Genomic DNA, 15,321 nt, shown 5'->3' with positions numbered 1-15,321 from the left:
AAAGCCTCAAGAAAGGTCATCAAAGAAATGTATAAATTTTGTTTAAAAGTATTACTTTTTTAATAAACTTTTGACAAAATATTGTAATGAACAATGTCCAAATTAAATGGTAAAATGTACCATATTTATTTTAGGGTTTCTGCAGGGTCCATCAAGTCAAATTTAAGAACATTTAAGAATCTAAGAACATTAAGAATGAAATTTCAGATTTATGCAGGACTAAACGGTAAGGATGCTTTTTTCTAATGGCCTGGTTATAGTAATTTTTTAGCCATATATTTTAAGTAATTTGCCAAAACAAGCAAACTCTAGTTGTATTCATAAATTTTCTTTTCAACATTTCATAGAATCTTTTTTTAACAAGTTTTAAAAACTATAAAGCACTAAATGTATGCACAAAAGTCTAAAAGCTAAATACAGAGAACAAACAGAGAATAAAAACTTTTTAAACAATTGCTTTTTAAAGAAAGATAATTAAACCATATTGGCAAATAAAACTTTTGTTACAAGTTTAATTGAGATCAACTGTTGGTGATGGTGATTGTTGGATGGGTGTTGGTCTGGGGCGTATTGTTAGCCAACCAAGGACCTACAGTAGGTAGTGTTTTTAAAAACATAGTTCCTGGATTTGGTGATTCCCAAATCCACTGTTCCAACGAACATTCGCAAACTTGTAGGCTTGCAACTACACCTCGAATTGTAGTTAGAAGCATAGTCCCTGGTTGTGTTCTATTTCCAGTTATCCCCCCTATGCCCTATTCCTTTTGAATCATTCAACATTTAAGCTTGGAATGATTAAAAAAACATTTAAGTCATCTCTCTTAGGTGTAATTTGCTTTCAAAGTTCTTTTACAGTTCAGTTTAAACAATCTTAATATTGATCATTGCGCTCCCTTCGCAGTGCACTGAAAACATTTATGCCATTTTGAACGCAGTCGTGGCTCATGACGAAAGTTATAGGTGACCTATTATTCAAAAGCGGAAGTCTCTAAAGCTTGTGAAAACAAAAATATATAGCATACGTTAATAGTTTTAATTTATAGGTAATTTATTAAGAAATCTATCCGTACTGTAGATGACATTGGTCTGTTGGTTAGAACATTTCTGCAGTGGTTTGAATGTGTCAAATTGTAAAAAGTAGACTTTTACAATAAATAAAATTTAATTTAAAACAAACAAGATCCTACTTAATAATAATAATCATAATAATTATTATTAAGTAGGATTTTTCTTATTTTTTTAATGGATACCCTACTGTAAATTGCAACCATTACTGTGTACCATTATACGAGTTAGCTAAGTGGTTTTATGTTTTAGAATAGAATATGGAATATTCTCAATAATATTTGTAAAGGAAACATAGGCCCTATATGTGCCGTTTATATACAGTATATTTCAATTATTATGGGGAAACGAGTGTATGTTTTTACCAAAACTAGTATTGAAATATGTTTTTAAATGGGTGTGCATGTAAAACAATATAATTTGCAAAAAAAAAAAAATGATTGGGTTTATCTCTAAAAAAGTTGGTATTCCACCTCATTTAGAGCATTATTGTGGACGTTTTAACTAACATGGTTCAAACGACGGATCTCAATGGTTTTGGGAAACACTCGTCACTACATCATTCTTTTTCCAAACGTAGCATCGTACTATGCTAGTTCAGCCACGAGTTACGTCATTTTTTGGGAAATGCACCCGTGACTGGGTAACTTTACATGTACTTGGGGAAATTAAGACCTGTTTTAAATGATTTAAGACCTACAGCACAATATTTTGCATATACCTTTTAAAACCTAAAATATTGTTTATGAAATTTGAAAAAGACATGTTAAGACCCTGCAGACACTGTTATATAGATATTTGAATTTATTATTATTTTGCAATCATTAATTTTATATATTTATCTATTATGGTGGTTCATTCCGCTGTGGCGACCCCTGATAAAAAGGGAACTAAGCCGATGTAAAATTAATTAATAATTTTTTTTTTCATTATATTTACATAATATATTTATTATACATGTATGTAATAGTACATATTTATGGCACAGGTGATGAAACTGTCATTACATCATCAGTACTTTACATTTTCTAAAGTAACACACAGCTGCGCTTGCTTTAGACCTGCTGTCAAACATTCATCAATTTGTCAACTTGATACCCGACTCACCTCTCTTACTTCAAAGGTCAAAGTTCACCTCAGATCTGTCAGTGATTCATGTCATTTTCCTGTCATTCATCCAGCTGTCCAGACTGCCGAACACAATCCTGTTACAGAGGTCTTTAAGACAAAACAGCTTCTTTTACCAATTGCAATGTCTTTGCATAACAAAAACCCTCACAGGGTCACTCAAAAAACAAAAAAAAAGGCATAGAAACATTGTCTTTTGCTGTGTGTTTGCGAAAGGTTTATCCACACACTCAGAGATGGTGTGGAGTCTGTGTTGTCTGAAGAGGTCAGAGGTTATGTTAACTTTGGGAATATCATCAGGCCCGCTGAGCCCCTCAGGGAAGTAAACTTGATTCACCTCTGACCCCCACAATGCAAGTCGACTCTGGAGATCAGCGTGTCTGCTTATCGTCAGCACTTTAACACCCCTCCGTCATCATCAATCAGACACAGCCATTTCTCCAGACCCCCTAATCAGAGCTGCCATCAATAACCACACCACTGATTTACCATTCAGCAGTGCCACGTCCACCGCACACCTCGCATTAATCATACACATTACGCCAAAGTATCCGGACTGTCAGGGACATCTTAAATTATTTCACAAAGCCATAAAAATCATTTTCAAAGTACATGAGCTTTGAAACTTAATAAATTAAGTCAAATAATAAGTATAAGTAAAATTACACATGCACGCACGCACGCACGCACACACACACACACACACACACACACACACACACACACACACACACAGAGTTTAAATCAGAATTACTAGACCCCCTTTAAAAAATTATATATATATATATATATATATATATATATATATATATATATATATATATATATATATATATATATATATATATATATATATATATATATATATATACACACACACACACACATACACAAACACACTCGTTTCTCAAATGATGTTTAACAGAGCAAGGAGAGCACAGTATGTCTGATAATATTTTTTCTTCTGGAGAAAGTCTTATTTGTTTTATTTTGGCTAGAATAAAAGCAGTTTTACATTTTTTAAAACACATTTTAATGTAAAAAAATTATAAGCCTTTAAGCTATATATTTTTGCGATAGTCTAAAGAACAAACCATCGTTTTACAATAACTTGCCTTATTACTCTAACCTAAATAGCAAACTTAATTAACCTAGTTATCTCTTTAAATCTAACTTTAAGCTGTATAGAAGTGTCTAGAAAAATATCTAGTCAAATAATATTAACTGTCATCATGGCAAAGATAAAACAAATCAGTTATTAAAAATGAGTTATTGAAACTTTTTTGTTTAGAAATGTGTTGAAAAAAATCTTCTCTCTGTTAAACAGAAATTGGGGGAAAAATAAACAGAGGGGCAAATAATTCAGGGGGGCTTCAAAGAGAAAGAGAGAGCATTTTTCTTAGCCTCCTGTTTATGTTGAGTTACTTCACCTACTTTATGATGCAAAATCAAATTTTGGAAGCTGTTTGGACAGAACTTCGTATGTACTGTATAGTGTCTACAGCCATATTGGAGTGATATATAAACACAAGTTTGCTGAAGTTAAAATAGGATCCAAATCCTAGTGGTTTCCACTGAATTGATTTACAGGAGCATATAAAATATATTTTAAAATATCACCGTAATAATGGATACTAGTGATGGGAAGTTCAGATCATTTTATTGACTCTTTGAGTGTCTTTCATCGTTCATCGATCTACTGTACAACTAGCCCAAACGTTGATCACACTACAAACAAGTCATAACTAGAATACTATAAGAAAAAGAAAATAATCTTTTTTAATTTACCTGTTTTTTTTGTTTTGTTTTTTGTCTATGATGTTTTTTTGTCTTTTGCTCAGCTCACCTTTTCATGTCTTCAAGCTTTAGTGGTTTGTTCTCATCACACTGACATTACATACAATCTTAACCAATGCACACAGTCTGAGTGGAAAGGAGCCATGATTAGTCCACCATTTGAGTCTTTGGGTTTTTGAGTTGTTTGTTCATCACATGACAACATGTATAGAGTGATGACTCAAACCGAGGACTCGAGTCGAGAGAGGAACGGATCAAATCTTTTTCTGGCACTAAATGCATAGGATCGGCTTCTGTCTTTCACATGGCGAATGACTCAAAAGACTTAAAAAATGAACAAAACCACCTGCACATATGTTTGTAATAAAGTAAAGACTGTGAAATCAAGATGTAATTCATAACTGCTGGAATAACCAAAGTCTCATAGCGTTTGAACAACAACATACAAGGAGCAACAATATACAAGGGCAAAAAAAGTGTAAAGTTGTGTGTGTTTACTGCAAATGGTCTTTGTGCATGACTGGTAATTGCAGAAAGGCTTGAATAAACTACACCACACATATCTGACAAAACGCAAGAGATGACAACATGCAAAGGCAATGGTGGGCGGGGAGAACCAGCTCATTTGCATTTAAAGACATAGGCTACAAAAACAGCTAAACTTGGATCTGAGCACAAAAAGGGCATATTTTGTATTGTATAATAAATGATCTGATGGGTATTTTGAGCTGACACTTTACACATTCTGGAGACACCAAAGATTTATTTTACATTCTTAAAAAAAAAGGTAAAATGGGAGCTCTTTAAAGGTAATGAATAGAACTTAAAAATGACCAAGGTATAAGTTACAGGGAAGGATGCCACATCTAATATATACTAGTGACAATCTATATATATATATATATATATATATATATATATATATATATATATATATATATATATATATATATATATATATATATATATATATAAATATATATATATATATATAAATATATATATATATATAAAATCGATTTATATGCACTTATTTTATTAGATACATTTTATTCAATTTTATAACTTACTTATTTATGCATCATTATTATTATTATTATTATTATTATTATTATTATTATTATATACTTATATATTTATGTATATTGTTTGTATTATTATTATTATTATTATGATTATCATCACCACATTTAAATAAGCAAACACATTAAATTAGAGCCTCAACAATCTGTGGAAATTTGCAGGGAAATCAATGCTGATTGTGTGTGTGGTCCTGGGCATAAGTGAATAAGAGCTTTAAAACAACATGTAAAATGTAGTAAATACTAGTAGTCTGACCCATCAGACACACTGATATACACAGGTGCTGTTGACAGATCAGTAATGTGTTTGAACATCTTAAAATATTTGATAAACCCATAAAAAAAAAGCTTGTGTTAATATTTTATCCAAAAACGAACATTCTGTTTTTTAAAAGCCGCTTTAGACTGTGAGATTAGTTAATCCTCAATTAAAGGAAAAGCGCTGGAAATAATGGCTCAGCTATTCATATCTAAGACTATTAAAAGCACACAATCCTATTCTGCGATTGTTATTCTAGTAGCCTTCATATTCCTCTAGTAGAAGATGGATTTTTTTTGTCCTTTTTTCCCAGATATAAAAACTAGTATGAGAAGTCCCTTCAGCCAGTGGACGGAAGCGGAGAACTATCCACAGCAGAGCATTTATCAGCCCCCTAAGTGGCTGTAACAAAAGCAATGCTCCCTGGGAGAGAACCTGACAGCAGTTTTCCCCCTTATCGATCGCCACGCTCGCTCTGAGTGCTCCAGTTTATGACAAAAGAGTTCACGACACCACAGTCAGAAAGTCAATACCGTGATAAATACTCTCCTTCTGTTGGTCCCTTGTCCAGCACTTTACCAGGCATTTGCCATGACAGTTATTACTGCTGCAGTAAATCTGTGGCCAGTAGAGAAGAAAGAGAGAAGGAGACAGAAAAAGAGAGAGAGACGGAGAGGGGGAGGCTGGGAATTCCAACGCCATATATATGAACTCATGACGCTGTTTATTTAAAGACTGGCCACACACGGTCAATCCATCACATCTGAGGGTTTGATGGGATATGAAAGAAAAAATGTATTATATTTAACAGAATTTTACTAATCATGCAACCACTGAAACTGGTGTCTGATTAGTGAGCAAGATGATTATTTTTAGCTAATCTAGCATACATTTACACATGTTTGTACTAATTTATATAATGGATTATAAGGTTGCTGTTGTACATTTGATTTACCAATTCAATTCAGATCTGTACATTTATTTTGCTTGTAATACTTGCATAAGTTTTACTCAAGTAACATTCAACAGGACTAGGCTACTTGATTTACATTACTGTATGTCAAATTATTATTTTCATTTTAAATAATTATTGGTAAAAATATTACTCTCTCTCTCTCTCTCTCTCTATATATATATATATATATATATATATATATATATATATATATATATATATAGAGAGAGAGAGAGAGAGAGAGAGAGAGAGAGAGAGAGTATATGTATATATGTATGTATGTATATGTATATACATACATATATATATATATATATATATATATATATATTTTTTTTTTTTTTTTTTTTTTTTTTCATTAAATCATATACAGCATGTCCTAACAACTGTCATGGTAATGATATCACAACAGTTTAGTTTAAAGTTAGAAGCTACAATTATCGTAAAGTCTCAGAAGTCATAGCAGATGAATGAAGGAGGTGGGAAGCGCAGCATTTAATATAGATTGATTATTGAAGTTCAAAGATATAACTTATTTTTCTTAGAAGTTTCCCTAAATGAGACTGTGAAAGTAAACATTACCATGGACATCTTAAAGACACATTAAGGGTATTTATTTGCTGGAATTTGTATTGAAATTTGTTTTATTTGTATTGTTCAAACGATAATTAATAACAAGTGACATGGTGTGGAGAGATATGCAATTAAAGGATCCATGTTTTGGGAATTTTTTTTTTTTAATCTAACCATACACGACAACTCAATCACAACAATTTAAAGTTATAAGCTGAGATAAACCCTTAACACTTATCTTTTTATAGCAGAAAGAAAATAATACACAAATAATAAAAACTATGGGATGGATACATTTTAGAGTGAACTATTCTTTAACTATTTAACTTTATGCTTTGGCAGTTTCTCAATATGCGTTCTTCAGCTACCTTGTGTCCTCTCATACAATACATCTACTAAAAGACAGAAAAAATACTTGACAAACTGTATGGTAAATAAATCATCAATATTATATTAGTCAATATTATTACTAAAATTAATTAAAAACTGAATGAATATAAATTTACACACATTTACAAGTAAACAAACAGACTTCAATGAGCTAAGAATCCTTTAGATGGGCTAAAAGTCTGCCGAAATCTGTGGATTTCTGTGCTCGCAGATTCCATATGGGCCTACATATAACTTATTCATCTCAGGAGTTTCTCTAAATGAGACAGTGAAAGTAAACATTAACATGAAAGTTTTAATAAAGACAAACAAATTAAGGGTGTTTATTTGCTGAAATTAAAATAAAATCAGTTTTTTTTGTATTGTGCAAAGTATATTTGTAAGATCTGTGTGCATGTTATATATATTGAAAAGAAAAAAACAATAAATTGTCGTATGAATGTTTAAATGTAATGTAATAAAACACGTTAAAAACACAAAGGTCACGTGACCATTAGGAAGAATGCAGCATCTCATTTCACACAGGACACGTTCTCTGTTCTTGAGCTCTCACAAGTTCGTTATTCTGAGGTAACCAGGCAAGAACGATTTCCACAAGAACCCAAGTCCATTCTCTGCGTTCTTGGAATTGAGATACAGCCAATGTTCCCCCACGAGATTCCCATAATGCATTTACACAGTATCAAAGCAATACCATTTCCTGTCTTATGCAAAATAAAAACTGTTAGCTCTTACTTTAAATTGATTTTTTACAGCCAAATCTTCATTGCATTTATACTTAAAAGATTTTCTTTCATTAAAAATCTGACATCTCCGCCTGTTTAAGAGAATTAATGCAACTCTACATACTTGTTTATGGTATTAATTTTCTCAGGGACACTTGTTTTATTTGAATATTTTATTTTTATTTAGTACATTTTCAGAGAGACGGCTAAGCCCTAATCCCAAATAAATCCGGTTAATGTTAAAATGGCCATGTCCCTCTGCTTGGAATAACATTAATCAATAGGGAAGATTACGCCGATGGAAATTAAGTTATGTAAAATGCCCCAGATTAATATATCCTTGCATATTTATACATCTGATCTCGAGAGGAAAATCACATTACACTGTGTAACCTCAAAAACCTGCTATAAGTGCCTTGCGAGGGAAACGTATCACATGGAGATTATTACTTTCCAGAGCGCGTGGCAAGACACTGCTCCTATAACATATCCCTAAAACCATCCTGGAGCTATAGAGAGATCATGGAGACTGGGGCTGTCCAGAAATGACAGGTCTGAGATCAAATCCATCCCTGAGGAGCGAACCATCACACTGGATTTATTCCAGCAGGATGTGCGTAAATACCTGGAACCGGTTCCTGTCGTCACAGACCATCCAAACACGAACAGCAGTCAAAACAGAAGCGTGCTGTTAAAGAGAGGGGGTGTGTATCGAGGAATGAACATTTGCTGACTCATTTCTGTAATTTAACAACTGGGTCAAACTAAACAGCATGTGTTTCTCACCAGGGAGTATATTTACTCCTAAGCAGGTTTTAAAAAAATAATTCACCTAGAAATGAAAATTGTGTCATGCTTTACTCATCCTGATGTCATTCAAAACATGTATGCCTTTCGGAGAAAAGTGCATTTTCTAAGAATATGAGTGAAAAGAATGTTCTGTCGTGCTGCATAATTACATGCAATCAATATAAAAAATCTAATTAAAGTGATTCATACAATTTAAAAATATATTCAAAGTCTTCTAAAGCTTTGTAATCGCTTTGTGTGGAAAAGAGATCAAAATTTAAATTACCATTTAGTAATTTTTGCTGAAGCTTTGAAATAAACTATAAAAATCATCCTACATTTGATTTTAAATAGGGATTCACAGATCTGGAAGCTTTAGCTTGTGCGGTCTCAAACGGTGGGTCACGGCCCACTAGTGGGCCTCAGCGATCTAGCATGTGAGCAGCGTGAAATCAAATCTCAATATTATACTATAATTTTTGGATTTCATTATGATTAATGTAATGCACTTTCCTCTGATTGATTACTTTAAACTCGACGCAAAAACAGCCTCATGATCGCGTCCGCAACTAGTATACATAAGTCTGTTCATTCACAAACTATGCATGAAGTGAAAGTCTCTCTGTGTATTTGATTTTTTTGGTTGTCCAAATGAATGTCCTGTAAGTGTTTTATAACAGACGCGCACCCATAGAGCAGAATCTAGTGAAGCTCAATGGTGTTTCTGCCATGGAATGTAAAATAAACTTGCATATAAGGTTGAGATGCTCTCTGGCGGAGCCATTCACTGTTCCTCTCAGCGATCTCCCAATAATGTCCAGCTGCAAACTCAACCGCCATCAAATTGTCGCGTTTCAACAGATTTGAGGTGTTTTACTGTTTTTGACATTAGTCTGTCTCGTAGTGAATTGTAAATATTTAATAGTAGATATTCAGTCAGTCCACTTTAAAGCAGAAGCTAGTCTTTTGTAATCTCCCTGTTGACCTGTAATTCTCTTTGAATCTGTTAAAAAATAAATAAAATGTAAACAAATGGAGAAAGAAGTAGTGGGCCCCAAAGTGAAAAGGTTGAGAACCCTTCTTTAGCTAATACTAACAACTATCTGGAAGCCAATAACTAAGACGTAGACTGAAATAAAATCTATATATTTTTTAAAAAGACAAAAAGCAAATACAGAGGACATCCAATTTTCTTTTAAATGTATAAGTTAAAGTAAACTGCAACATCCAAATCTTTTATTTTACAAAATCATTAACAAATTGTAATTCTAATGTCCCCTTTTTTTATTTATTGTTTTTACGCTGAAAACTCTTTTATTGGACCGATAAAATGACCATTTAGTGGATGATACCGATATGACAACCAATATATTGGGTCATCCCTAATAAACACCATATGTGACTGCCATAAGTTGTACACAGTTAAACCTAAAGGTATAAAATAAGTCATTGTTATGTTAGCTTTGCAAAAAATAATCTTTTGTACCTTAAAGATGCATATTAATTCCTGAAAAGTACAAATTTGTACCTCGCATGTCATGATTTTGCTAAGTATGATGCGATCCTGGAACATCATTTTTGTTAGAAAATGTAACCCAAACCTATTCCCTACCCCTAAACCAAACCATAACTGTAAATTATTCCCAAAATTAGAGGGGAATAATAGTTGGATCATGTAGAGGGAAATAAACCTAATGGTCACCCTAAACTTAACATGTAAACATATTCCTTTATTCTGATTGGCTGATTGGAATGTTGTTGCAAGATCATCTTACTGTAGATGTTAATCAAGAACTTTGTCCTACTTGGTAAAATCAGGTTGGCGGTATACCTCATAGTACTTAAATGTAAAAAAAGTTCACCATAATTGTACAAAATTGTACCTTGTCCGGGGTGACAGAATTGTACCACGTTTATCAAATTTGAGAGCTAAATCAAAGATCTTAAGTAGATAAAAGTGCACAGTTCTTTTTTTTTTTCTAAATTATTAAAAATGGCATTTTTTTTTATTTTAAAAAATAAAAAAAGTAAAAAAATTAATAACAAAAAAAAACGTCAAGAAAAAAAAAACTTACTACATTTATTTTGTTCTGGTAAAAAATGCATGTCACAGGTCTAAAACAAATGCAGAACCAATAAGAGTTGCAAATGATTACATTTTTTTTTTTTTTAATTTCTATCATTTTAATCAAGGAGGTAAGACTAAAAATAAATCTCAAACATATCTGATTGTCTGTGCAAGCTAAGCTGGCTTGATTTAGAGTTAGTTTAAGACCACTTTTGCATTACAATTAATTGAATGTGTTACAAACGATGGCTTCTTGCACTTAAAATCCTCAAAACATCCTGAGGAAAATCTCAGAATCAGCCCTATGCAGCTGTCACATGTTAATGCATGGGATGGGCTATGGCTCCAATATGTAAAGAAACCATCTTTGAAGTATTTGAGTTTCGTTTAACTGAAGTGTTTCCATCTTAAGGACAGATACATGTACCTACATCAAAAGAAACCACGTCTAAACACCTATTTTGGCAATAGTAAGAGGAAATATCCCATTACAGTTCAGCATGTTGCATTAACAAGTTGGCACCATCTCATCGAACCAACAGGATTCATATCCTCGCTAAACTGCGTAGGGCAGCCGAGGGCAGAGTAAACGGTGGAGACCAGTGTGCTGCCGTCCCCACTGCTATGCCTACTAAACTGTTGAGTGATAATGACCAGAGAGAGGGTGAAGAGGTGGATCAGGAGGTACAGCGAGATTAGGCCCTGTGTGGCTGCGCTGTGCCAGAGTGTAGTCATGCGTCACACCGAGCCTGTTGTTCTGCTTAGTCCCTGGAGTGAACAGGACACTCATGGCTCCCTCTGATAACTTGTCTCGCCATGCAGATGAGCCAAGACTACCTCAGCCCACCAGATTTTCACACACACACTCGGGCACAAACTTCTGCTGTAGATGCGTTGATTTATACCTAGTCAAACACACGCACGCTGTTTGCATACAAACATTGTCGAGGACTGCACCACTGCTAGATCCACAGTATAAAAATAAAATAAAAATGCTCCTCTATCTTTTTTCTGGGCTTATTTAAGTTGAAAACCAGACAAAAGAAATACAGTTCACCATTTTGAAATGGAAAAATCTAATGTTAAATAAACTTTTTTAAAAAGATACAGTGTTGTAGTCAGAATTAAGTCAGAGACAAGCAAAGGTCAAGTTCAACTCAAGAAAGGAACGAGACAAGACTGTCAATTTTGACTTGTAACAGACCAAAAGAGGGTTGAGTTTGACTAAAGACAGAGAGCAGAAGAGGGTCAAGTTCGACTTGAGACAAGGACCAGAGACAGCTGAGCACAACTCAAGACAGAGACCAGAAAAGAGACGAGTTTGACTCAAGACTGGGACAAGCAAAGGGTCTGATGTGACTTGAAAATCAAGTCAAGAGGGAGTCCTCATGTTCCCCAACACTATGACTAGATCAACACTGTGACAATTTGATCTTGGACACACATTCGAGGACCAAGATTCTAAAAACTTTGACTGAGACTTGGCCTTGACACGATCCTCTTTAGGTTTCAGTCATAACTTGAATTCATCCCTTTTCTGTTCTTGGGATAGGCTCCAGTTGGCCTACGACACTGCATAAACTATTTATTCCCTACTAAGATGTCTTAAACGATTTGATATTATGATATTCCTAACTAGAACTGGACAGTATACATCATTACAGTGGAATAAATTGTCAACCATTATAGATTTTTTAAATTCCGTTTATACCACAATGTGTAAATAAGGTCACAACTTTCAAAATATCTGCAAATAATTGGCATCCGTAGAATAATTAACAAGCTACGAATAAAGGGTAAAGTACTTTTAATTTCTGAAGTATTTAGGTTTATTTATTATAACTCTTTTTGTTGATTTTAAGGTATAACTACCTATTTAAATAATTATATTGATACTATGAAACAAAATTTTGGTCATACTACTCACCCCTACTTAGGGTTGGTTATCGATTGGGGTGATTTTGATTTTGGTGCTAAATCGATACTTTTAAAAAGGTACCAGTGCCAAAACGGTGCCATAACCGATAATTCTTTTCAAGAAAAATCTAATTTAATCATTTAATTGAACAATATAATTCAAATTTAAAGTATACATCAATTCATATTTTATATATTTGAATTTATTCCATTAATATATTTCTTTTAATTATTTGGTTTTGGTACCCAACTCTACTCTCGCAAACAGTCACTCAAACCACCCCAGAGAGGGTTTGAAATTTTTGGTAATGGTCGGAGATGCATACAATACTTTAATTGGTGAGGAAACAGCTACAGTACATGACAATACAAATAATGTATTGTTAACATGGAGATTAGCAAAACCCGAAGTCAAACACTTGCCATACTGGCAAAGAAAAAAAACTCAAAATTATTTTTGGGGTATCAGAGGGATATCAGTCTTGCAGCGATACATTGATGTGGCCAACTGTAAAAGAGGCGAACATACTGAATCTGATATCAATTTGATCCCTGAGGCTAGGACTGGTGGCAACTACTGTCCCCTTTTAAAGCAGCATTGGCTTTAAAAGTCTTTCATGGAGGAACATCCACAAGCTTGTCTCCTTCGTTTGAATGTATTCATCCTCTTAGAGATTAGCTGACCCTGTGTCACTAATTTAATCTGTTGAATAAAGTCTCATAGAGACATTTGCATTAAATTCTGCCTGTCATCCTTATGTGCTTCTTAGGTCCCAAACTAAGATCTACATTCTGTAGCTGTTGACCATGTCTACTAGTTGGAAACGTAGTGTTCTAATCCTAAACTTAAATGTCCTCTTTTTTAAGACTAGATTGTCTTGCATTATTTCTCCAAAACCTCCAATTCTCTTTAAAAAAATAAAAGGGTTACCTGGAGTGTGGTAGATCAGCTTATCCTGCAAGCCGAAGAACTCTCCTCTAATCCTCAATGTCGCTTTCATTCCACCGCAGAGTCAGAGAGTTCCAGTCCCAGCAGAGCAGACCTATTCATGTTTCCTTGCCCTCTTCGTTCACATCGTGCCCTCCGCTGGCATACCACAATCCCTGGACAAAGAGAGCAGCAAATCTCTATTGTATTATAAAGCATCTAGGGTTACTTCCTAAGAGAAGACTGGAGGAAAAGGAATGGTTTGATAAGAGCGAGGCACTCATCATCAATCAGTCTTATGAAAAGTCCTGCACAAAAGGTGATAAAGCAGGGTTATCAGAACTTTAGCTGTTAATCCGGCAATATTTACCCTTTATCATAGCACTTTGGTAGGATTTAACATTCTTAACATCTGTCCTACCTATTGTCGAAACGCTTAACTTTTGAGATGTGTGATCAGACGTGATAATTACACTTATGCATTTGGTTGACGGCTTTATCTAAACTTTAATTGTGTTCAAATAATTAATCTTTCTTGTGTGCCATGATGACCCCTGAACTCAGTGCTGAGCAATTCCAGCATTGTGGATGTGCCATTTGCAGTAAAATCTCAAAACATAAAGAGAAAGTATATGTTAACGTTATTTTGAAATATTTGTTTACAATTTCCAAAACAATTAACAACAGGGGAGTTAGGGGATCAGAAAAAAAATTCAAGCTGCTATCCCTCCAAAAAAATTGCTTGGAGTTGTAGGTCATAAATCAAATTTATTCATGCATTTATATTCATAAATGCATACAAGCTTTTTATAATAACAATTTAAATTACATCATTTAATACAATTGCAGTGAAAGAAAACTCAATGATTGTTAAAAAAAAAGAGACATTGCTAAATATGCATTTAGAGGTTTATTCATTTAAATGTTGTGTTATATCAGTTCATATAAATGAATCTAGTGCACTGAGCGATTTTTGTCAGAGTTGATATTTACAGTAATGAACGTTTTGCGACTGGGTCACGTCATTTATACAAAAACAGCAACGTTGGATTCCAACATCAGACAGGTAAAAGTCATAGATTTCAAAGAGAGCAGCATTTCGGCCGGCGGAAGTGCGACATGCACATCAATATAGCAGCATTTTTTATGACACTGTATAACAATAATTAATATTTTTACAGTAATGTGATGGTTGGGTTTAAGGATAAGGTTGGTGTATGCGTTAAAACAACAATAATTGGGTAATTTAACTGATAGCATAAATAACACTCGGAATAACGACTGCTTTTACGTTACTGTGACGGTTGGGTTTAGGGTTGGGGTAGGGGTAAGGGTAGACATTAAAAAATACAATTAATTGGGTTTCAAAGCTTCGTTATGGATGTGACAGATGTGAAATTGCCACTAGTGTGACTTTGGTAAATTAAATATAACTGTTTTAAAACAATGACAGAGACATTTTAATATTTCCACAGTACTGTAAAATACAAGCCTACACAAACAATGCAGAAAGGGTTTGCGCTATTTTGTGAAAACGTTGACATTTACATGGAATTGCTTTGCTGCTCTATTTTAAAAAAAGGTTTCGTGTTTTGACTTGTCTTCCAGTAAATATATAAAAATCATTGCAATCTCACGGCAATTC

The 15,321-nt window shown here is 33.7% G+C and overlaps 1 long non-coding RNA gene across 16 annotated transcripts in view; it reads right to left on the bottom strand.

Moving 5' to 3' along the window:
* Window positions 1-15,321, bottom strand: part of LOC147833056 (uncharacterized) — a 449,341-nt gene that overhangs the window by 362,689 nt on the left and 71,331 nt on the right. For all 16 annotated transcript variants that reach the window (XR_015513263.1, XR_015513252.1, XR_015513255.1 and 13 more), the window contains one exon: window positions 13,680-13,852. This is a non-coding gene — a long non-coding RNA (uncharacterized LOC147833056). The remainder of the gene's footprint in view (window positions 1-13,679; window positions 13,853-15,321) is intronic.

This window comes from Danio rerio, chromosome 17 (assembly GCF_052040795.2).
Source record: "Danio rerio strain M-AB ecotype USA chromosome 17, GRCz13ab, whole genome shotgun sequence".
Lineage (NCBI taxonomy): Eukaryota > Metazoa > Chordata > Actinopteri > Cypriniformes > Danionidae > Danio > Danio rerio.
Note: the sequence above shows the minus strand (reverse complement) of the source record. Positions and strands in the feature narration are given on the sequence as shown.